We start from the raw sequence: 21,812 nt of genomic DNA on the forward strand, positions 1-21,812 counted from the left end.
CATAACTATTGACTAAAAGTGGTCAACAGATGATGAAGGAATAGCCCAAAGAAACAAAGAAATATATCCCACTAGATGTTAAAATACACGTTTTACAGCCTCTACGCCCCATAAGAGAAATAACAAGGAGGCTCTTAGGGATGGCAGAATTCCGCTGACATTTTGAACAGCCTTATAAACAACAGTGCCACCTGGGAGGACCGATCAGCAATTTTATGAATGGCAAATGCAAGTAACCACAGACCCAGGCATCTTATTACATCTGGCGATTAGAAAGAAATGGAATGTGCCTGCCAGCGTATGACAGGGACAGATCTCCATGAGATCCACATACTGATCCAATTAATGTTTCTATTTAAGTACTCTGTAAAGAGCCACTTAAAATTTATCCACTCCTGACACTTACTGCTTACTAGGGGCCTTTTAAAAACTGAAAAAGGAGTTTTAGGATCCTACAAATATTTCTTTTCTAATATACATATATAGATTTGGTTTTTGGAAGGCCAAAAATGGCATGCAGAGTTCAAAGAGATCATTATTTTAGGTAGATCAAACAAAAAAAACTGGTAGATAGACAGTTGCAATGCTCTAAACACATTATCTAAAACGACTAGTCTAAAAATTAGCACCACATCCAGCTCAAAAGTCAAGTAACCAGAAAACTGCTAGATCTTTTACATCTTTTATCAATCCTTGGAGACTTAGCAAAAATCCCTATGAATCTACTATACACCAAGAATATAAAGATGGGCCAGGCGCAGGGGCTCATGCCTGTAATCCCAGCACTTTGGAAGGCCAAGGCAGGCGGATCACGAGGTCAGGAGTTGGAGACCAGCTGACCAACGTGGTAAAACCCCAACTCTACTAAAAATACGGAAATTAGCTGGGTGTGGTGGCGGGCACCTGTAATCCCAGCTACTCAGGAGGCTGAGGCAGGAGAATCACTTGAACCCAGGAGGCGGAAGTTGCAGTGAGCCGAGATCACGCCACTGCACTCCAGCCTGGGCAACAGAGTGAGACTCCATCTCAAAAATAATAATAATAATTCCAAAATGGCAGAGTCTTAAGGAAAGACAAAGTACTAATCAGATAACCAGATGAAGTTACCCACGTCTGTAAGAAGGTGAGTAGCCAAGCAAGACTTGTCAAGGAAAATGCTAAGGGCAGATGCTCTTTACAGGTGGTCTCAGTAAGGCTGGAGAGCATTTGAGCAGCAGCACAGACAATGCTGCAGAGAGGTACTCAGCATTTTTATATCTCGTTAAAGATGGAAGCAATCCCTGAAGACTGAAAAAGCAAATTACATGTGTATGTCTTGAAGGGGAGAAAAGATAACCATCATAGTCATAATCCAGTCAGGCTAGCAGAAAAGATATGAAAAATGTCCACACCAAAGGCACACAGCAAATGGGCAACCAACGTCTTTTTTTTTTTTTTAACTTTTGAGACAGGGTGTCACTCTGTTGCCCAGGCTGGTGTACAGTGGCGCAACCAGAGCTCTCTGCAGCCTCGAACTCCTAGGCTCAAGCAATTCTCCCACCTCAGCCTCCTGAGTAGCTAGGACTGAAGGCACACAACCACCATGCCCAGCTAAATTTTTTTTTTTGTTTTTTTTTGTAGAGACAGGGTCTTTGTTATGCCATCCAGGTGGCTAGCAAATTCCTGGCTTCAAGCAATCCTCCTGCCTTGGCCTCCCAAAGTGTTGAGACTACAGGCATAAGTAACCTCGCCCCAGCCCCAGCATGCATTTATAAAGCACAAATGGGACAGGCTCATGCAAGGGTCTTACAAGACCACGTGGACAGACAGGAAGTTATCTAGACATCAGGAAACTTTTGAATTTCACTCCATGTAACATTCTCAGGAAAGAAAAAAAAATTAATATTACACATTGCTTTCCAGACTATTTTCTACAGAACCCCAGTTCAAAGAAGCACTTTGTGTGTCACCCAGAAAGCGTAGGACCAGTTGATGTCATCTCCCAACTCAGCACTCTGCTCCATTAACTCGGAAGACTCTAAACACCAGATATAAGATCAGCCACCACCACCACCACATCTACCACACAGCCACTGCCTACCTGGGGCCAAGCTCTAGGTCCAGTTCTTTTTTTTTTTTTTTTTTTTGAGACAGAGTCTCGCTCTGTCACCCAAGCCGGAGTGCAGTGGCACGACCGCGGCTCACCGCAAACTCCGCCTCCTGGGTTCAAGTGATTATCCTGCCTTGGTCTCCCGAGTAGCTGGGACTACAGGCATGCACCACCATGCCCAGCTAATTTTTGTATTTTCAGTAGAGACGAGGTTTCACCATGTTGGCCAGGATGGTCTTGATCTCTTGTAGGTCTGGTTCTTTACATATGTATCTCTCATACAATCTTCAAGGAGAAGAGGGTATTACAGCTCCACTAACATATGATCAAAATGAGACTGGAGACTGCAGTCCTGGGCCCAGCCACTCAACAACAGCTGCAAAAACAGTGGCAGCACCGTCACCTACTGACCCAGGAGGTCCCCCTCCTTGGCAGAGGCAGAGAGCACTCTCCCATGCAGGCCAGGTGTACACTGGCACACCCCATCTGCAAAGCAAACTGGCCAAGTGCAGAAACAGAGGGCCTTGAAATGTTCATAATTTCCTATCCAATAATTATACTTCAGAAAACTTAATTTAAGTCAATAATATACACTAAGATTATTACAATATTTTAAATGGTGAAAAATGAGAAAATTAATTAACTCCCAACAATACTTAACTAGGTTAATACTTATATATCCACATAATGAAGTGCTATACGACCTTTAAAAAGCATTATGGGCTGGGCACAGTGGCTCATGCCTATAATCCCAGCACTACTGGAGGCCAAGGCAGGAAAATGGCTGGAGCCCAGGAGGCCAAGGCCACAGTGAGCCATGAAGAACTGTGCCGCAGCACTCCAGCCTGGGCGACAGAGACTTTGTTTCAAAAAGGAAAAAAATTACCAAAATTTTTGCGAGACATGGGAAGACACTGATAAATTAAGTAAAGTAAGTACGAACAACTGTGTATGCATTATGATTTCAATTATCAATATTTTTAAAAGCATTTGGTCAGGTGCCATGACTCACACCTATAATCGAAACACTTTGGTTGGCCAAGACAGAAGGATCGTCTGAGGCCAGGAGTTCAAGATCAGCCTGGGCAGCATGGTGAGACCCTGTCTTTACAAAAAAAATACAAAAAATTAGCCAGGCATGATGGCATGTGGCTGTAGTTCCAGCTACTCAGTAGGCTGAGGCAAGAGGATCACTGGAGCCCAGGAGGTCAAGTCCACCATGAGCTGTGATCGCACCACTGCACTCTAACCTGGGCAACAGAGCAAGATCCTGTTACCCCTCCCCCCAAAAAAATAAGCATTTGTATTTATATATGCACAAACAAACAGAAAGAATGCAAAGAAATGAAAGAAATGCTCTTTTGTAGATTATTCTGGGTGGCGAGAATATGGGTGTTTACTATCTTCTTTAAAATCATCTGTGCTGGCCACATTTCCTACAATAAGTATGAATTTATTTTATTATAAACAATTAAAGCTTAACATTTTTCAAGAAAACATCCAGTATGCTTGCTCAAACCAGTGTCTCCATGGCAGAATCCTGAGCTCTGGGATGCTGAACCAGAAACTATACAGACAATTCAGTGGCAGGAGCAGACTGTTTGAATCATCGGAAAGCTTTGAGTTGGGATAAAACTTGTCATATTCTGGGTTAATTATTGATGAATCTGGAAATTGCCTCATTTATTAAAGACTTATGTGCTTTCGAAGGTGGAGCAAGCAATTTCTAGACTGTAATGGGATTACTTATGGTGTTCTCAAAGGACAAAATCCAATAAAATAAATTGTAGAGTGTATTTGTTTAAATAAAACACGCTCACACATTGTCTTCTACTTCCTCTGCTGGCACTAATTTACCAATCAGTCTGAACCCCAGGGAGGCATGAACAGTAATGACGCTGATGCAGAAACAAGAGGAAGAAATATGCTAAAATTATTTCACTGGGAACAGCACTGAGCAGCCACAGCAGAGTAACTGAAAGTGACAGAGAATGGAAACTTAGCAACTCTGCTCTCCCCCCGATAAGGCTAGCAAGCCGGGACTGAAATCCTCCTATCCTTAGGATGCTTCTGTTAGGGCCAGAACTGCTGAAAAACCAGCATCCATGCAATGCAGAGGCTTCAAGCAAATGAGAAGCTGAAGTACCAGGAAAGAGGAAAAAAAGAATGAGTATTCCCTTTAAAATGAAGCAAAAAATAAGTAAGTTATGGCTGAGTTGATAAAAAATTTTAAAAGATGAAAAGTTTTATTGTAAGATTTGTGTAAATATTCCAGCAAATGTATCCTAATGTAAGTAGGGTTTTTTCCTTAAGATTTACTAAGTCATACAAAAACTGACTGCATTTCTTTAATCTGTGAAGTTACATAAAAAAATCATTTAGCGCTTGAAAGAAACCAAAAAAATGGCCTGTGACCCAAAAATAAATTCCAAGCCTTTCCTGGAAATTCCAACAGTCAGTTATGGCCATCCCTTCCATCCCAGCCTGCTACACGCATGCACAGGGATGCACACGCATGGCACACGCATGGGCGCACAAACACAGACACACACACTTACTGATCATTTCAGAGTATCAAAAAATACAAAATAACTCACTTGGAAAAAAAGACAAGCGCAGCCCAACTGTATTCTCAACTGCTTACTTCTCTATTCAGTTAGATAATAGGAAATATGACTGTTTTCAGTAAGAGCATTCAGAACCTGGCTAGACATAAACTATCACTGTGTAACATTCTACACTGCCCTGAGTGAGAAGCACTGACGCTTGTACCCGTCACCAACGAGCAGCAGCTACAAAGGAAGCCAACAGCCAACGCAGGCAACCCTGACAGTCCCAGGCAGAAGCCGCTGGCCTGAGTCTCATCACCTGCGTCCCTCTCGATGCTCCACCACGCTGCTGGCAGCCGCAAAACCAAGGCTCCAAAGCTCCCCAGCATCCCACTGTGGGCAGCGTCATCACCAAGCCCGGGACCAGGCCGGGGCCTCCTCCCCAGGAAACCGGCTCGAAGCCAACACCGAGCCCTGGATAGAGGACAAGCTCCTGAGCTCCTCCAAAGGATGGCTTCAGCCCTCATGTGAAGAGACAAGACGCGGGGACACGTGGCAAAGAAGGACAGTGAAAGAGCCGGGTCCCCACAGCCTCAACCCATTAGAGCCAGGCGTGGTGGTAAGTGCCTGGAGTCCCAGTGCCTTGGGAGGCCAAGCCGTGACGATCGCCTGAGGCCAGGGGTTCAAAGCCCCATCTCTACAAAAAAAAAAAAAATTGTTTAAATTAGTCACTGTAGTCCTAGCACTTCAAGTGGCAGAAGTGGGAGGACCACTGGAGCCCAGGAGGTCGAGGCTACAGTGAGCTGTGATTGTACCACCACACCCTAGCTAGGGAGACACAGCCAGACCCTGCCTCGTTTAAAAAAAAAAAAAAAAATCAGGACACTGCCTGAGACCCTTCCCAGGGAGCCAAAATTATGGCTGTCACCTCCTCTGACCCAAGGACCTACAAACTGAATGTTTTGTTACACACGGACTTCCCTCTCTGCTTCCTGCTTTTTCAACTCCACTCCAACCTCTCCTGAGCCTCCCTCGGCCACCTCCCAGGATGCATCACGTGCTCGCCTCGTGACATGCGCCCACGTGCTCGCTCGCTCAGATATGTGCCCTGTTCCCGCCTCACGATGTGCGCCCACGGGTGCTTGCCCCGGACCTGTGCACCCCTAGCTCACCCCAGACGTGCACCCACGTGCTCTTTGCGGAGCTCTCTGGCTCCACCCAACGCTGCGTGGGAGACCTGTGGAGACAGAATGGAGTCTACAGGCTCTTCCCTGTAGAAAGAAAAGTACAAGGTCTGGCTGTGTTGCCCAGGCAGGTCTCACACTCCTGGCCTCAAGCGACGCGCCTGCCTCAGCCTCCCAAGGCACTGGGACTGCATGCACAGCCACCGCGCCCAGCACCAGCTCTGTTTTTCTTTACTATAGCAGCACCCATTCTCCCATTATCAACAAGTCACAAACTCTACTTAGCAGAGTACAGCAAATGCTAAAATACACCTCAATATTCACTTATGTTTAATTATAAAAGATTAAAAACACTCAGAGTCACAAAGCCAGGAGTATTTCTTAATAACAGCATTAGTCGTGACTGCCCTGCAGTTCTCAAGTACACTGTTTTCCCACAAGGATGCATGTCCCCCTGTTCTGTCTACCTAAGAACAAGTCGCCATCCCCTGGAGCTGCACCTGCACCCAGGAGGTCTACAGTGACCTGTGCAGCAGCAAATTTGGCAGCAGGAAGCAGAGGATTCCAGGCACTGCTAATGCCTACAGGCTGCTGGGTGAACACCCTCCCCAAAGAAGGAGACTGCAGAAATCCTCCTTGATGGTATCAGCTCAGTCTCTCTTAAATGTTCATCCACTTTTAATTATTTACAACTAATAAAACATGTAATAACACGGTCAAAATTATCGGAGTAACTTCCTTTCAAAAAGCACATGTTTGTACAGTGATTCTTTATATACCTTGAACTCGACATAATTTACTTTTGCATCTCCCTGGGTTGTGGGTGGAGAATCCGCAAAGGCACCATCTGGGCAATGCCTGGGGCTCCAGCAGTGGCACTCGGTGTGGCACTGAGAAGCCCAGGGTGGTGCAGACAGCCTTGAGCCCACCTGGGGAGCTGGGGGGCCGTCCCAGAGGCCACAAAGAGCTTTCTGAACAAAAAGCACAGCTCTGGCAGCAGTGCAGATGAAAAAATGGGGGGAGCCAAGAGGAGAGGGAAAAGGAGGGGCAGAGTATCCCAGGCCAGGGACAACTCACGAACGCAAGGGAGCTGGAGGGCAGTAGGACTCCAGGGCAGCAGTGAGAGTCAGTTCTGCCACGATCAGGGAGAGGGAAAGAAGGGGTCGTGGAGGTAAAGGGAAGAGGGCAGGCTGGGGTCAGTTTTCAGGCTGATAAATTTGAATTCTACTTGGAAAACCACACAGAACCCATGGAGTTCTCTGTACTAGTCAGGGATATAAAAGCCATCCTTAGAAAGTTTACTCTGGGGAGGCTGGGCACGGTGCCTCACGCCTGTAATCCCAGCACATTAGGAGGCCAAGGCAGCCAGATCACCTGAGGTCAGGAGTTTGAGACCAGCCTGACCAACATGGAGAAACCCCATCTCTACTAAAAATGCAAAATTAGCTGGGCGTGGTAGCACACGCCTATAATCCCTGCTACTTGGGAGGCTGAGGCAGGAGAATCACTTGAAACTGGGAGGCGGAGGTTGCAGTGAGCCAAGATTGCGCCATTGCCTGGGCAACAAGAGTGAAACTCCGTCTCAAAAAAAAAAAAAAAATTTACTCTGGGGAAACGTGAAGGGTGGATCACTTCACATAAGACTGCAATATTCATGAACCAGGAGATAATCCGTAACAAATGGTGCCTGAAAAACTGTTTATTCCCAAAGCCTGATACCATCAATTAGAGGTAAAGTATCTCATTTTAAGAAAAATGGAATGAATTTAAGTAATACCACATTTACAGTGGACTTGCATCTTACTCAAAGGATAAGCTCTAAACAGCAAAGGTAAGCAAACTCAACATATGGTTGAATTATACTTGAAAACTCCATTCAATCTCCCGTAAGTATAAAGAGATGCTCCCACAATCGGTGGGGGGTCGGGGGTGGGGGGACTCATGAACAGATACCACACAGGGGACAAGGGTTTCCACTTGCAATGTCACCCTCAGTCCTGGCCACATACTCAGTACAGGGATGGTCACATAACCACCTATACCCTTTCCACTGTATGTTTCTGCCTCTGCTGAGGATGTAGACTTTTTAATCTATTACAGACATCCCTGCAATGTCATACCCCTAAAACTTCTCCCCCAAAAAATTTCACTTCAGAAAAATAACTGACTCTTCTTCAAATATGACATTTCTTTGATAAACAGTATATTATTACCAGGCACACAAAAGTTAATTTCTATCATTTTCCAAAATCTTATCTAAGAAAGGCAGATTCACAGAAGTTCTATCAGTAAACAGATCACTACAAGAACTGCCTTCTGAACGCTGTTCATTAGTAGAATGATGAAATTACTGCATTCCCACCTCTGTGTATGAACTTGGGGGTACTACAGCTTATGGATTTCACAGTATATTCCCATAAAGAAATGAGTGGAACCACTACTTTGAACCTCTTAGAAGATGCCACATAAACCTAAGATGTTATTATCATTATCTCTTTCTACCACATAGCCTGGGAAAGCTGTTAGATCTTTGGGCTCATGAAATATGAACACAAACGACTTCTTAAGTTTGTCAGCTTCAAAAGTTCAGGACATACATTTTATTGCCCTTGCCCAGATCAAGAAAAAGATGACTTTGAAACATGACACATAACAATAAAAAAAGTTTGTTATATGTGATACACACGCATATGCACACACACATATCTATGGCAGAATAAAGATGACCACAAGGCCTTGAACACTCCTCACACTGACAAGTGGAGTCTGAGTGCCCGGCCCTGAACCTAGGCAGGCTTACTGACTAATTTGGCAAATAGAATACAGGGACAATAAAGCTGTGCTGTCTTCCAGGTCTAAAACTTGAGAGAGTGACAGCTGCTTCTTCCTGACTCTTGGGATACTGTCCAGGAGCCCTGAGCCACAGTACAAGAAGTCCAACCATCCGGAGGCCTCTATGCTGGAGACATCACATGCAGGTGCTCCAGTCAACAAGTCCCAGCTGAGGGTTGCTTGCACTGAAGGACACTGGCTGTGGGATTGATTGTGGCTTTGGCAAGATTAAAATCATGGCAGGTCCGGAGGGTGATGCCCAATTCCAGTTCCCTGGTAGTAAAACGTATTTCAGAGCGGGCATGGTAGTTCATGCCTATAATCCCAGCACTTTTGAAAGGCCAAGGGAAGAGCCTCACTTAAGCCCAGGAATTTGTGACCAGCCTGGGCAACATAGTATGACCCTGTCTCTACATAAATTCAAAAATTAGCCAGGCATGGTGGCACGCATCTGTAGTCCCTGCTACTCAGGAGGCTGAGAGGTGGGAGAATCACTTGAGCCCAGCATTTTGAGGCTGTAGTGAGCTGACTGCACCACTGTATTCCAGTCTGGGCAACAGAGCAAGACCCTGTCTCAAAAAAAACCAGGCATGGTGGCTCACGCCAGTAATCCCAGCACTTTGGGAGGCCGAGGTGGGCAGATCACCTGAGGTAAGGAGTTCAAGACCAGCCTGACCAACATGGAGAAACTCCCATCTCTACTAAAAATACAAAATCAGCCAGGCGTGGCGGCGCATGCCTGTAATCCCAGCTACTCGGGAGGCTGAGGCAGGAGAATCACTTGAACCCAGGAGGTGGAGGTTGTAGTGAGCTGAGATCGTGCCATTGCACTCCAGCCTGGGCAACAAGAGTGAAACTCCATCTCAAAAATAAAATAAAATAAATACATAAAAAACAAAAAAGTCAACTCTTATACGCACACAGGTGGGATGAATTGACATATAGAGACATTGCTTTCATGATCTTACACTTCAAGTTAAGATCTTTAAAAACTCCAGCTGTGAAAGCAGTATACATGGGTTCTAAACTGTGCCTCATCTGTTAAATTCCCATGCTAATCCAAGTTCCATGGAAAAGCTAATGTCAACTCATCATGTGATCATTCAATTTGTACAATAAACTATGAACCTGGAAAAAAAAAAAAAAAAAAGTCCCAGCTGAGCCCAACATTCTAGTTAGTTACCCCCACCAAACACCAGATATATGAATGGAGCCATCTAGGACTTTCCAGGCCAGGTCATCATCTGCCAGGTAAATACATGCAAGTAACCCCAAGTGGCACGGAAGAATAACCCAGCTGAGCCCTGCCCAAATTCCTGGCCCACAAAATCATGAGATATAATTAAATCGTTGTTTATTTAAGCCATTAAGTTTTGGGTTGGTTATGCAACAACACCTAAATATAAACTAGGGTTCAAAAAACATCTTTACTATCAACTTCGGGTTAAGTGCTATTTGAAACTGCTGAATACTATTTTTAAAATTCTTACATGGACATTACTATCAGACACATTATGTCTTTAGAGTAATTTCTATCAGGTCTATAAAATTCAGTACTAGTCAGTTCCCATAGTTGCAGTAGATTTGAAGAAAATATTTTAAAATAGTATTTCAAAGAACTGCACTTTGCAGCCCTGAAAGTACCCTTGAAGAAATTATTTCCTGGCCAGATGTAGTGGTCACACTTGTAATCCCAGCACTTTGGGAGGCCAAGGCGAGTGGATCACCTGAGGTTAGGAGTTCAAGGCCAGCCTGGCCAAAACGGCAAAACCCCGTCTCCACTAAAAATACAAAAAATTAGCCAGGCATGGTGGTGCATGCCTGTAATCCCAGCTACTCGGGAGGCTGATGCAGGACAATCACTTGAACCCGGGAGATGGAGGTTGCCATGAACTAAGATCGTGCCACTGCACTCCAGCCTGGATGGCAGGGCGAGATTCCATCTCAAAAAAAAAAAATAAAATAAATGAAATAAAATCAATACATGGACATACAAATTGTCAGACCCATGGTTAGGTTCATGAGGCAGCACAACCAGGAGCTTATATTTGCCAACAACAGCCAGGCCCACTAACAGTCTGGTGTCATGAAGGGACTTGTTCAGTGGAACTGTTCCAAGGAGCTAAGTAAGTGGTTGACAAGGTCTTGCTCTGTCACCCAGGCTGGAGTGCAGGGGCACAACCATAACTGACTGCATCCTTGAACTCTTGGGCTCAAGCGATTCTCCCATCTCAGCCTCCCGAGTAGCTGAGACTACAGGTGCATGCCATCCCACCTGGCTAATTTATGTTTATTCTTTGTAGAAACAGGGTCTCACTGTGTTGCCCAGGCTGGTCTCAACTCCTGGCCTCAAGCAATCCTCCCACTTCAGTCTCCCAACATGCTGGGATTACAGGCGTGAGCCACCGCACCTGGCCAAAGTAAAGTCTAAACATGTAGAAAAGGAATCCCTTACCTACTTTGTGAAAGTGTGCCAACAGTCTTCTCTAATACTACTGCTCCATCCAACAAAAATGGATGTGTATCCACAAACAAGCTGGAAAAGCAACTCTTGCAAGAGAAGTATTCTGTCCGCTACTCAGAAGCCCTCATCTCTGCTTTACCCAAAACCAAATACCGTAGTTGACTGGTTTCTATATATACAAACACCCAGAGGACATAACCTGGCTCAAAGGATAACTCATATATTTTACTCAAACTGGCCTTTCCTTCCCCCATCTCATTACAACTCCACCGTGCTGTCTCTCACTGCCCTTCCTTAACCAATTTCTGTTTAGTAGAAGTGACTATTAGACTAGACATCATTTAGAGTCAACAGCTAAAACCTAAGGACGACCTTGCACATGTGTTGTCTCTGTTTCTACAAATAAAACTCAACAAAATTAACAGGCAGGAGAATAGAATGACTTCAAAAGTCAAAAATGAAAATATATCCAGCCTGGGCAACAGCACAAGACTCGGTCTCAAAAAAGAAAACACACAAAGACACAAAGAAAATATACAAACTGGGTATGGTAGCTCACCACTGTAACCCCAGTGTTATGGGAGGCTGAGGCAAGAGGATCACTTGAGACCAAAAGTTCAAGATCAGCCTGGGCAACTTAGCAAGAACCCATCTCTACAAAAAGAAAAAAAAAAATGCTTAATGAGCTGGGCATAGTAGCATGTACCTGTAGTCCTAGCTACTCAGGAGGCTGAGGCAAGAAGAACACTTAAGCCCAGCAGTTTGAGGCTGCAGTGAGCCACTGATGGCACCACTGTACTCCAACCTGGGGAACACAGCAAGTGCAAAACCCTGTCCCATGAAGAAGGAGAAGGAGAAGAAGAAATGAGAAGAAAGGAGGAGGAGGAGAAGAAGAAAAAAAAAAACATGCCAGGCGCAGTGGCTCACAACTGTAATTCCAGCACTTTGGGAAGCTGAGGCAGGTGGATCACCTGAGGTCAGGAGTTTGAGACCACCCTGACCAACATGGTGAAACCCCATCTCTACCAAAAATACAAAAATTAGCCAGACGTTGTGGTGGGTGCCTGTAATCCCAGCTGCTCGGGAAGCTGAGGCAGGAGAATCACTAGAACCTGGGAGGTGAAGGTTGCAGTGAGCCGAGATGGCGCCACTGCACTCCAGACTAGGGAACAGAGTGAGACTCCATCTCAAAAAAAAAAAAAAAAAAAAAAAAAACCCACACATAGAGGCTGATCCACTGTCACACAAGTGACCAGCCCTTGGGCATGCTGGCTGATCCTCTCAACTTGTGTTTTGGAAATTTCCATGCACAGTCCAAAGGCGAGCAGGGTTGCAAATCACATAATGCAACAACTCCAAAAGGTCTGGAGGTTGGCCTGGGCCAGGACTCCTCCACCCTGGCTGCACAGACAACCACCTGAATAGCTTCCTGAAGAGCTTTACAGAAACACCAATCTCCAACCCTGAACCAGAGACCTCACTCCCTTGGTTTATATGGAGCTTAGGTATCAACATTCTAAAACCTTTGCTGCCAAGGTTAAGAGCAGTTGCTCTAGCACCAACTGGGGATGTCACTCAGGCTGAAGTGCAGTGGCGTGATCTCGGCTCACTGCAACCTCCACCTCTCGAGATCAAGCGATTCTCCTGCCTTAGCCTCCCGAGTAGCTGGGACTACAGGCGCCTGCCACCACACCAGGCTAATTTTTGTATTTTTAGTAGAGATGGGGTTTCACCATGTTGGCCAGGCTAGTCTCAAACTCCTGACCTCAGGTGATCCACCCGCCTCGGCCTCCCAAAGTGCTGGGATTACAAGTGGGAGCCACCATGCCCAGCCTCAATACAGATTCCTATACGGAGGTGTCTAGAATGGGCCCCGAGATTGACATTTCCAGCAAGTTCCCAAGGGATGCCAGTGCTGCTGGCCCATAGGCCACACCAGAGAAGCAACGGTCTTTGACAGCTAGCCATGCACCTTTTTTACCCTCACTAGCCTGAAGCTGATCCCAAAGGTGCACTTCTTCCCTGAACCCATAAGCCATTCAAGCAAACCCAAGTCAGGAAAAAACCCTGTTCTTCTCCCACAGGATCACTTACTCTTTCTTACGGAATTGCAGCATCCTAAAATGCACATCAGTTTGTCATGGTATAGCGATTCACTGTGCAGGCTCTGAAGTTAGAGTCTGCCAAAGGCAGCCAAGCTGGCTGGGTACAGTGGCTGACACTTGCAATCCCAGCACTTTGGGGAGCCAAAGTGGGAGGGTCACTTGAGCCCAGGAGTTGAAGATCAGCTTGTGCAGAAAAGTAAAACCTCGTCTCTACAAAAAAAAAAAAAACCAGTTAGCCAAGTGTGGTGGTGCATGCCTGTAGTCCCAGCTACTTGTGAAGCTGAGGCAGGAAGATCACTTGAGCCCAGAAGTTCAAGACCAGCCTGGGCAATACAGTGAGACTCCATCTCTACAAACATAAAAATAAATTAACTAGGCATAGGTGGTACACACCCGTAGTCCCAGCTACTCGGGAGGCTGAGGCAGGAAGAATCCTTGAGCCCAGGAGGTTGAGGCTGCAGTGAGCCATGATCATGCCACTGCACTCCAGTCTGGGTGACAGAGCAAGACCCTCAGTTGTGCAACCTCCTAAAAAAGAAAAAAAAAGTTTCTTATCCTCTCTAGCCCCAGCTTCCTCATCTGTAAACTCTGGATGACACCAATATCACAACTCCATGAGATTAACATATACACATAAAGCACTGAGCCCGGCACATAGGGCCTGATATAACATGTGCCGTGAGTGCTTACCATTACTCTTGATAATAATGGTAATACTGGCCAGGCACGGTGGCTCACGCCTATAAATCCCAGCACTTTGGGAGGTCGAGGCAGGTGAATCACCTGAGGTCAGGAGTTCAAGACCAGCCTGGCAAACAAGGTGAAACCCCATCTCTACTAAAAATACAAAAAATTAGCCAGGCGTGGTAGTGGGCACCTGTAATCCCAGCTACTCGGGAGGCTGAGGCAGGAGAATTGCTTGAACCCAGGAGGCGGAGCTTGCAGTGAGCCGCGATCATGCCACTGCACTCCAGCCTGGGCGACAGAGCGAGACTCCGTCTCGAAAAAACAAAAAATAAAAAATAATAATGGTAATACTACCATTTTCTGACACCACTGTCTCCTGGATCTCCTCCTTGCTGCCTGAAACTCCTTCACAGTAAGCTAGGAATGAAAAAAAAGTGACAGGTTTCACTGTTGTTCAAACGGTACCTTCCCAACAACCTCTCAAACTAATAGGCAGATAAATAATGCCCCTGATAAAAGCACCTCTTATGCAAGAGCTTTCGATCATGAGTCCTGACCTAAAAAGCTTTCTAACACCAAAAGCAGAGACTGAGCTGAAAATACCACTCCCCGGAATCTATAAAGAAAGCAGCTTCACTTCTCATCGGTAAAGAAACGATGCAGGGCCAAAACTCTTCTGCCTCGGACTAAAATCCCCCCTATTAAAACACACTAAGATCTGTCGAAAATTCTCCCAATTATTTCTCTGCAATTTTGTTACAAAACACTTGAGTATTCTGGAAAGTTTTTGAAAGCGCCATTCATTACCTTCATTAGCAAAGCACAAAAACAAAGGGGAAGCGTGAAGGCAAGAGACAGACGCACATAAATACATTCCAATCTCCCGTGCTGCTAGGTCTTTTTCACATCCTGTAGGAAACTAAAACTTGGAATTTCAAACACACTCACATGAAAAAATGTTTACAAATAAATACAGGAAGGGATCAGAATCAAAATAGGAGTGCTGCCACTAGATAAGCTTTATTACTTCAATCACTGCTTAGCGACTTCCCTAAATACATATGGGGAGAGGGAAGAAACATTACTTTAATTAATGAGATGTTTAAGGTCTTCAAAGAGGAAAACAACCCCTTCAATACTGTGGTATGAAAAAGACGGATGAGAGGAAGTAGTCCTCTTGAATACAAAGCTAGGGTGTTGATAACTGCAAGTCTGACTTCATCCCACTGCCTGCCAAGCCCAGAATGTGAATGAGCCTTCAAGACGCCACTCCCTATTCAGTATGATAAATAGGTCAACTCCTGGGTGAAGTCTTCAGGTGATTGGCACTGGGTGCCTTTAGCCGAACTAAAGTATTAAAAGTTGCATCAATCTGTCAACCCTTACAACTACCTACCTAAGCAAAAGATGTTCTGTGTTCCTTTATTGCTGATTTAGCTGCCCGAAATCACCATCTTAAGATGCCCAAAATCACATCTTAAGAAGTGTTATGGGCACATGAATTATAGAGGCCTATATAATAAGGATTAGAGAAGTCACAAAAATGTCAACTTTCCTATTTATTTTATAACACAGATTATCTATTTGAGCTCCAGGGTATTCTCAGAACTATCACTAGTTAATAAACACTAAAGGCCTTTAAAACATCTCTGCATTTTATTAATACAGACAGTATTTACATTTTACACTTTTATCCTTTCCAAGTTTTAAAAGTATTTCTAATGAAAAATGTGTAAGTGATGCCTTTTAATGTACTTTAAATACAGCAAATAAATTTTATGTAATTTCCTTTGAAGCAGCAGTGTTGCAGCTGCAATTATTTAGGAAGTAACAAGTAGAAAGTCCTACACAGCTAAGACAGCTAGACAAACACAATTCTCCTTGACCTGCAAAAGAATCAGCTTAGACTGTTGGGTGATCTTTAGATCTTCATTCTTAGCTAAATGATGCATACATACTAACACCGGAATTTCTAAAGCACTTTTAGAAAAAAAAAAAAGTAGCCCTTTAAAACAGACAACCTGGAAAAACAACACTTGATATCATAAACAAGAATCAAGCTGATTTTGTGAAATAGCCATTAAAATTTTGCCTAATCTATGTTTGAAACTTGAAGAGAAAGAAAAAGATCTAATACTAACAGAATCTATTACATGAAAGGGGCATTGTCTACAGTGAATCACTTAATCTCCATGACACCCTACAAAGATGACAATCCCAAATTACAGATAGGAGAACAGATTTACAGAGCTTGTATTATGTGTCAAAGCTTTGGTCTGGGGGGCCCAAACCAAAACCTGGAAAAGCTCTTCCATTATGGACATGTTTGGAGCATCCAAATCAATGTCACTGGGATTTTATTTCTTAAATTGCAGAAGGTTTCCTTGGTGACTTTTTTTCAAGGGAGACAGTTTTGCCACACGATTTCCCACATGTAGTGAAGTTCTAATGAGGACCAGATAAAACAATTTAGAAAAGCCTATTCTAGTGAGACTTAATCACTGGCAAACACTCCTGGTAAAAACAAAGGGACAGTACAGCTAACATGTAGTCCACCTGGCCTCCTACAATACCTTTTCACATTCTCTCTTTGAACCCAGACAACAACCCCACAAAGCAGGTGGTATTAAAAGGCAGGACTCCCGACCAGGCACGGTGACTCATGCCTGTAATCCCAGCACTCTGGGAAGCCGAGGCGGGTGGATCACCTGAGGTCAGGAGTTCGAGACCAGCCTGGCCAACAAGGCGAAACCCTGTCTCTACTAAAAATGAAAAAAAAAAAAAAAATTAGCGGGGCGTGGTGGTGCATGCCTGTAATCCCAGCTACTTGGGAGGCTGAGGTGAGAGAATCAGTTGAACCCAGGAGACGGAGGTTGCAGTGAGCCGAGATCAAACCACTGCACTCCAGCCTGGGCAACAGAGTGAGACTCCGTCTCAAAAAAAAAAAAAAAAAATAGAAGGCAGGAATCACGTGCTCACAAAGGTACTTCCCTTAACTCTCCATAAATGTCTGGGAGAGATTCCTCTTCAGAATCCTGATCCATGATGTGCTGCTCTGATGTTTTTCCTTCCTAGAAGCAAAATACCTATCACCAAACTTTCCACTAACGGTGTTTTTGCAAACATCTGTGTGGGTCTTAAAACGTAAAAGATAAAAATGACCCCACCATAGAAAGTTCAGGAGTTGGCCAGGCACGGTGGCTCACACCTGTCATCTCAGCACTTTGGGAGGCCGAGGTGGGCAGATGACTTTAGGTCAGGAGTTCAAGACTCCATCAAGACCAGCCTGGCAAACATGGTGAAACCCCATCTCTACTAAAAAGACAAAATTTTAGCCAGGCTTGGTGGCTGGAACCTATAATCCCAGTTACTTGGGAGGCTGAGGTTGTAGAATTGCTTGAACCCAGGAGGTGGAGGTCGCAGTGAGCCGAGATCGCGCCATCGCACTCAAGCCTGGGTGACAGAGCAAGACTCCATCTCAGAAAATAAAAAAAAAAAATAAAAAATAACAATAATAAAGTTCAGGAGTTTATTAGCATTGCAAGTGTCCTTGGAAAAAATATTCCTGATAAGATGTGCCTTCATAATTTAAAATATATTTATTTCATATTCCTCAACACGACAACTGCTAAAATGCCACCACCTTCCAGATGCAGTAAAAAATAGTTATCAATCCAAATGATGCACTTAGAGATCTACTTGATTTGTTTTTGTTTTTTTGAGATGAAGTCTCACTCTATCGCCCAGGCTGGAATGCAGTGGCACGATCTCAGCTCAATGCAACCTCTGCCTCCCAGGTTCAAGCGATTCTCGCTACTCAGACTCCCAAGTTGCTGGTATTACAGGCACCTGCCATCACACTCAGCTAAATTTTTTTGTATTTTTAATAGAGATGGGGTTTCGTCATGTTGACCATGCTGGTCTTGAACTCCTGGCCTCAAGTGATCCGCCCACCTTGGCCTCCCAAAGTGCTGGGATTACAGGCATGAGCCACTGCACTTGGCCAAGATCAACTTGATTTGTCTAGAAGATTTTTTTTCCAGATCTCTAACAAAGTGGTAAAGGTACCAAATCCTATGTTCAACATTAATGAATTTAGTGATTAGTCATATCCTGTGTTGTAGCACATCAGGAACCAATATCCTGCATATTTTACCTCCTTCTTCTGCAGGTGCTGCTGTCTGTAATAAAAGAAATCCAAGTTTAGAGTATAACCCTGCTGGGCAGGAATCTGGCTAACCATTATTCACATATGGCTTTGCACACTGGGTTTCAGCATTATAAATGACACATGTTAAATGCCTTTGTGGTGTAAGAAAATACGTTCCCTGGAAGAGTTGTTTTCGTTTTTCCTTTGTCCCTCAGACTTCTAAAGAGTTTAGTTTTTAATTTTGGACTTAACATTGGACTTAGAGAAGAAAATTAAAACACAGACATAAAATCTTTTTTCCAATTTGTATTGTCTATGTAAAAGAAATTGAACAAAAAAACCTAGTCTCATATATACCACCTACACAAAAACAACACTCCTTTCTTTGTGTTTTTAATATTAATACACATCTTTTGATTGGTTAGCAATTTTAGGTTTTCGAGACATAATATCAAGTTGATTTCTTAAGTGTTGAAGAAGGAAACACTGATTTTTAGTGTAGTCTATCTCAAAGAGGCTTTTTGAAACATATAAACCCTGTAATATGATTAGTTTTCTAATCTAAAGGGATGTGGTACAATCAACTAAAAGGGAAAGGCCAGGTGCGGTGGCTCACACCTGTAATCCCAGCACTTTGCAAGGCTGAGGCGGGCGGATCATGAGGTCAGGAGTTCAAGACCAGCCTGGCCAACATGGTGAAATCCATCTACCAAAAATACAAAAAATTAGCCAGGTGTGGGGGCAGGTGCCTGTAATCCCAGCTACTCGGGAGGCTGAGACAGGAGAATCGCTTGAACCCAGGAGGCAGAAGTTGCAGTGAGCCAAGACTGTGCCACTGCACTGCAGCCTGGGCAACAAAGTGAGACTCCATCTCAAATAAAAGAAGGGAAAAACCAGACACTAGAAAAATATACATCTGGAGTTCCAAAAACTGAAATCTTACAGTGTCTGAGTAGTTAAAAACACCAAGATTGGGAGAATGTTGACTTGACTGTCATCTCTAAAATGACTTAAATTTCTACCACCATAAAACATCAACCCCAGAAATACACACGTATGTGCATATATATATATATATAAAATACACTGTACAGTTCGTATCATGCAATATCACACATCTGTAATTCACAAAGGGAACTGTCTTAGTTACTTCTGAGCATGATGTGATTTACATTAAAAGATACTTATCTTGAGACAGTAAGAAATTCTGGGGCCGGGCGCGGTGGCTCACGCCTGTAATCCCAGCACTTTGGCAGGCTGAGACGGGTAGATCACGAGGTCAGAAGATCGAGACCATCCTGGCTAACACAGTGAAACCCCATCTCTACTAAAAATACAAAAAAATTAGCCAGGCGTGGTGGTGGGCACCTGTAGTCCCAGCTACTCGGGAGGCTGAGGCAGGAGAATAGCGTGAACCTAGGAGGTGGAGCTTGCAGTGAGCCGAAATCACGTCACTGCACTCCAGCCTGGGCGACAGAGCAAGACTCCATCTCAAAAAGACAAAAAAAAAAGAAAAAGAAAGAAAAAAAGAAAGAAATTCTGAAGGACACCCCAGACAAATTTTTTTTTTCTGTTAGAGACAGAGTCTCGCTGTGTCACCCAAGCTGGAGTGCAGTGACACCATCACAGTTCACTGCAATCTCAAACTCCTGAGCTCAAGCAATCCTCCCACGTCAGCCTTCTGAGCAGCTGGGACTAAAGATGCACACAACCACGTCTGGCTAATTTTTTTTTTTTTTTTAGATGAATCTCCCCATCGCCCAGGCTGGAGTGCAGTGTCGCAATCTCGGCTCACTGCAACCTCTGCCTCCCAGGGTTCAAGTAATTCTCTTGCCTCAGCCTCCCGAGTAGCTGTGATTATAGGTGTGCACCACCATGCCCAGCTATTTTTTGTACTTTAAGTAGAGACGGGGTTTCACTACTCTGGCCAGGCTCCAACTCCTGACCTCATGATCCACACACCTCAGCCTCCCAAAGTACTGGGATTACAGGCATGAGCGACCACACTCATGTAGTGTGGTCTAATTTTTTTAAAAAGAGACGGGATCTCACTATGTTGCCCAGGCTGGGTCTTGAACTCCTGGCCTCAAGCAATCCTCCCACCTCAGCTTCCCAAAGCACTGGGATTACAGGCGTGAGCCTTCTCACCCAGCCAACCCTAGGCAAAATTTACCCTAACTCTCAATAGCATCCATTTGACCTGGAGAGCAAGCCCCGTCATTTCAAAGTTGGGGGGTTGGGGGGGAGGCAAAATATTCTCACAGCACGGGTGGGAGGAGTAAGAGGTCCTGGACCCCGTATAACCATCTAAAAAGCCACTGCACATCACTTATGGTCCCATGAGCACCAAAACCAACCGTGCAGAGCAGGAGTCCCTGCACAGCTCAGGGAACTGGCAGTGGGAGTCCAGCCCAGCACCTCTGAATATGAGAACATGGGGAAACAGAGGCTCACAGAGCTTGTAAGATTTGCCAAAGCTCAAAATTTCTGGGAGCCAAAGCCAAATGCTGGAAAGGCTGGTTCATTACGTGCATCCTTGGGGCATTCTCAACCTCCACTGCACAAAGGTAGCTGGCGAGCTGGGTAAAAGGAGTCTCTGGCTAAAGAACAACTGGTGAAGCCCTTAGAGGGGGTAGGGGGTAGCACACAGAGACCAGGGGACCTGGAGGCTCAGCAGCCAGGAGCTTACCAGACAGTCAACAGGACACACTGGACAGGCCTGAGAAAGCAGGGATTCCACACTATATGGAAAACTCCTGAAGACAGCCAGTTTTCATTTGAAGTGTTTTGAGCATCTCTGATACACATATATATGTCATTTTATGAAATGCTCAGAACTATAAAATACCTAAAAATGGAGCGTTGTTCATAGTGGCTTATGCAGTCTATTTTTCTAACATCTTTATTGACATATAATCACACAACCATAAACTCCATCCACTGAAAGTATACGCTTGAATAGAACTGTGCAACCATCACCATGATCTCAGAATATTTTCATCATCCCAAAAAGAAACCTCATACCCATCCACAGTCTCCATTACCCCAAACTCCCAGCTCTAGCGAAACACCACTCTACTGTCTCTACAGAGCTACCCACTCTGGTCATTTTATAGGAACAGAATTATACAATATGTGGGCTTGCTGCTATGAACACTGATGTACAGTTTTTGTGTACACATTTTCATTTCTCTTGTGTGTTTGTGTGTGTGTATATATATAAAGAGTATATATAAAATATACACAGAATAGAGTACAGAGAGTATATACAAAATATACTCTCTTTAGGTGAAAAAAAAATAATTGATATTTAAAGTCACCTGGGTGTGGAGCTTGAAATTGTATTTGCAAGGACCAACATGAGTTGATGGAGAAAAAAGGAATACACAAAAGTAATATTTAAATGGCAAAAACCATGTAAAGACAGCAGGCCAGATGCAAGAAGGCACAGACCTATACACGAAAGTTATTTTAACTTTATTTACTAAAATTTTTATTTACTAAATAAGTTAAAACAAAGTTATTTTTACTTATTTGCTAAAATTTAGGCCAGGCATGGTGGCTCATGCCTGTAATCCCAGCACTCTGGGGGACCAAGGCAGGTGGGTTGCTTGAGCTCAGGTGTTTGAGATCAGCCTAGCCAACATGGCCAGATGCCATCTCTACAAAAACTACAAAAATTAGCCAGGTGTGGTGGCACACAACTGTAGTCCCAGCTACTTGGGGGGCTGAGGCAGGGGGATCGCTTGAGC

General features: G+C 44.4%; 1 protein-coding gene and 1 long non-coding RNA gene across 35 annotated transcripts in view; one reads left to right on the top strand and one right to left on the bottom strand.

The window, feature by feature from the left end:
• The window catches only part of PARD3 (par-3 family cell polarity regulator), a 710,416-nt gene that overhangs the window by 681,604 nt on the left and 7,000 nt on the right, over nucleotides 1-21,812 (bottom strand). The gene's annotated exons all lie outside the window — the stretch shown is intronic.
• On the top strand, nucleotides 7,389-9,804 carry LOC134740145 (uncharacterized). Its single transcript, XR_010127405.1, has 2 exons — nucleotides 7,389-7,653; nucleotides 8,676-9,804. It is a non-coding gene; the product is annotated as an uncharacterized LOC134740145 (long non-coding RNA).

The sequence above is a fragment of the Pongo pygmaeus genome, chromosome 8 (genome assembly GCF_028885625.2).
Source record: "Pongo pygmaeus isolate AG05252 chromosome 8, NHGRI_mPonPyg2-v2.0_pri, whole genome shotgun sequence".
NCBI classification, from domain to species: domain Eukaryota; kingdom Metazoa; phylum Chordata; class Mammalia; order Primates; family Hominidae; genus Pongo; species Pongo pygmaeus.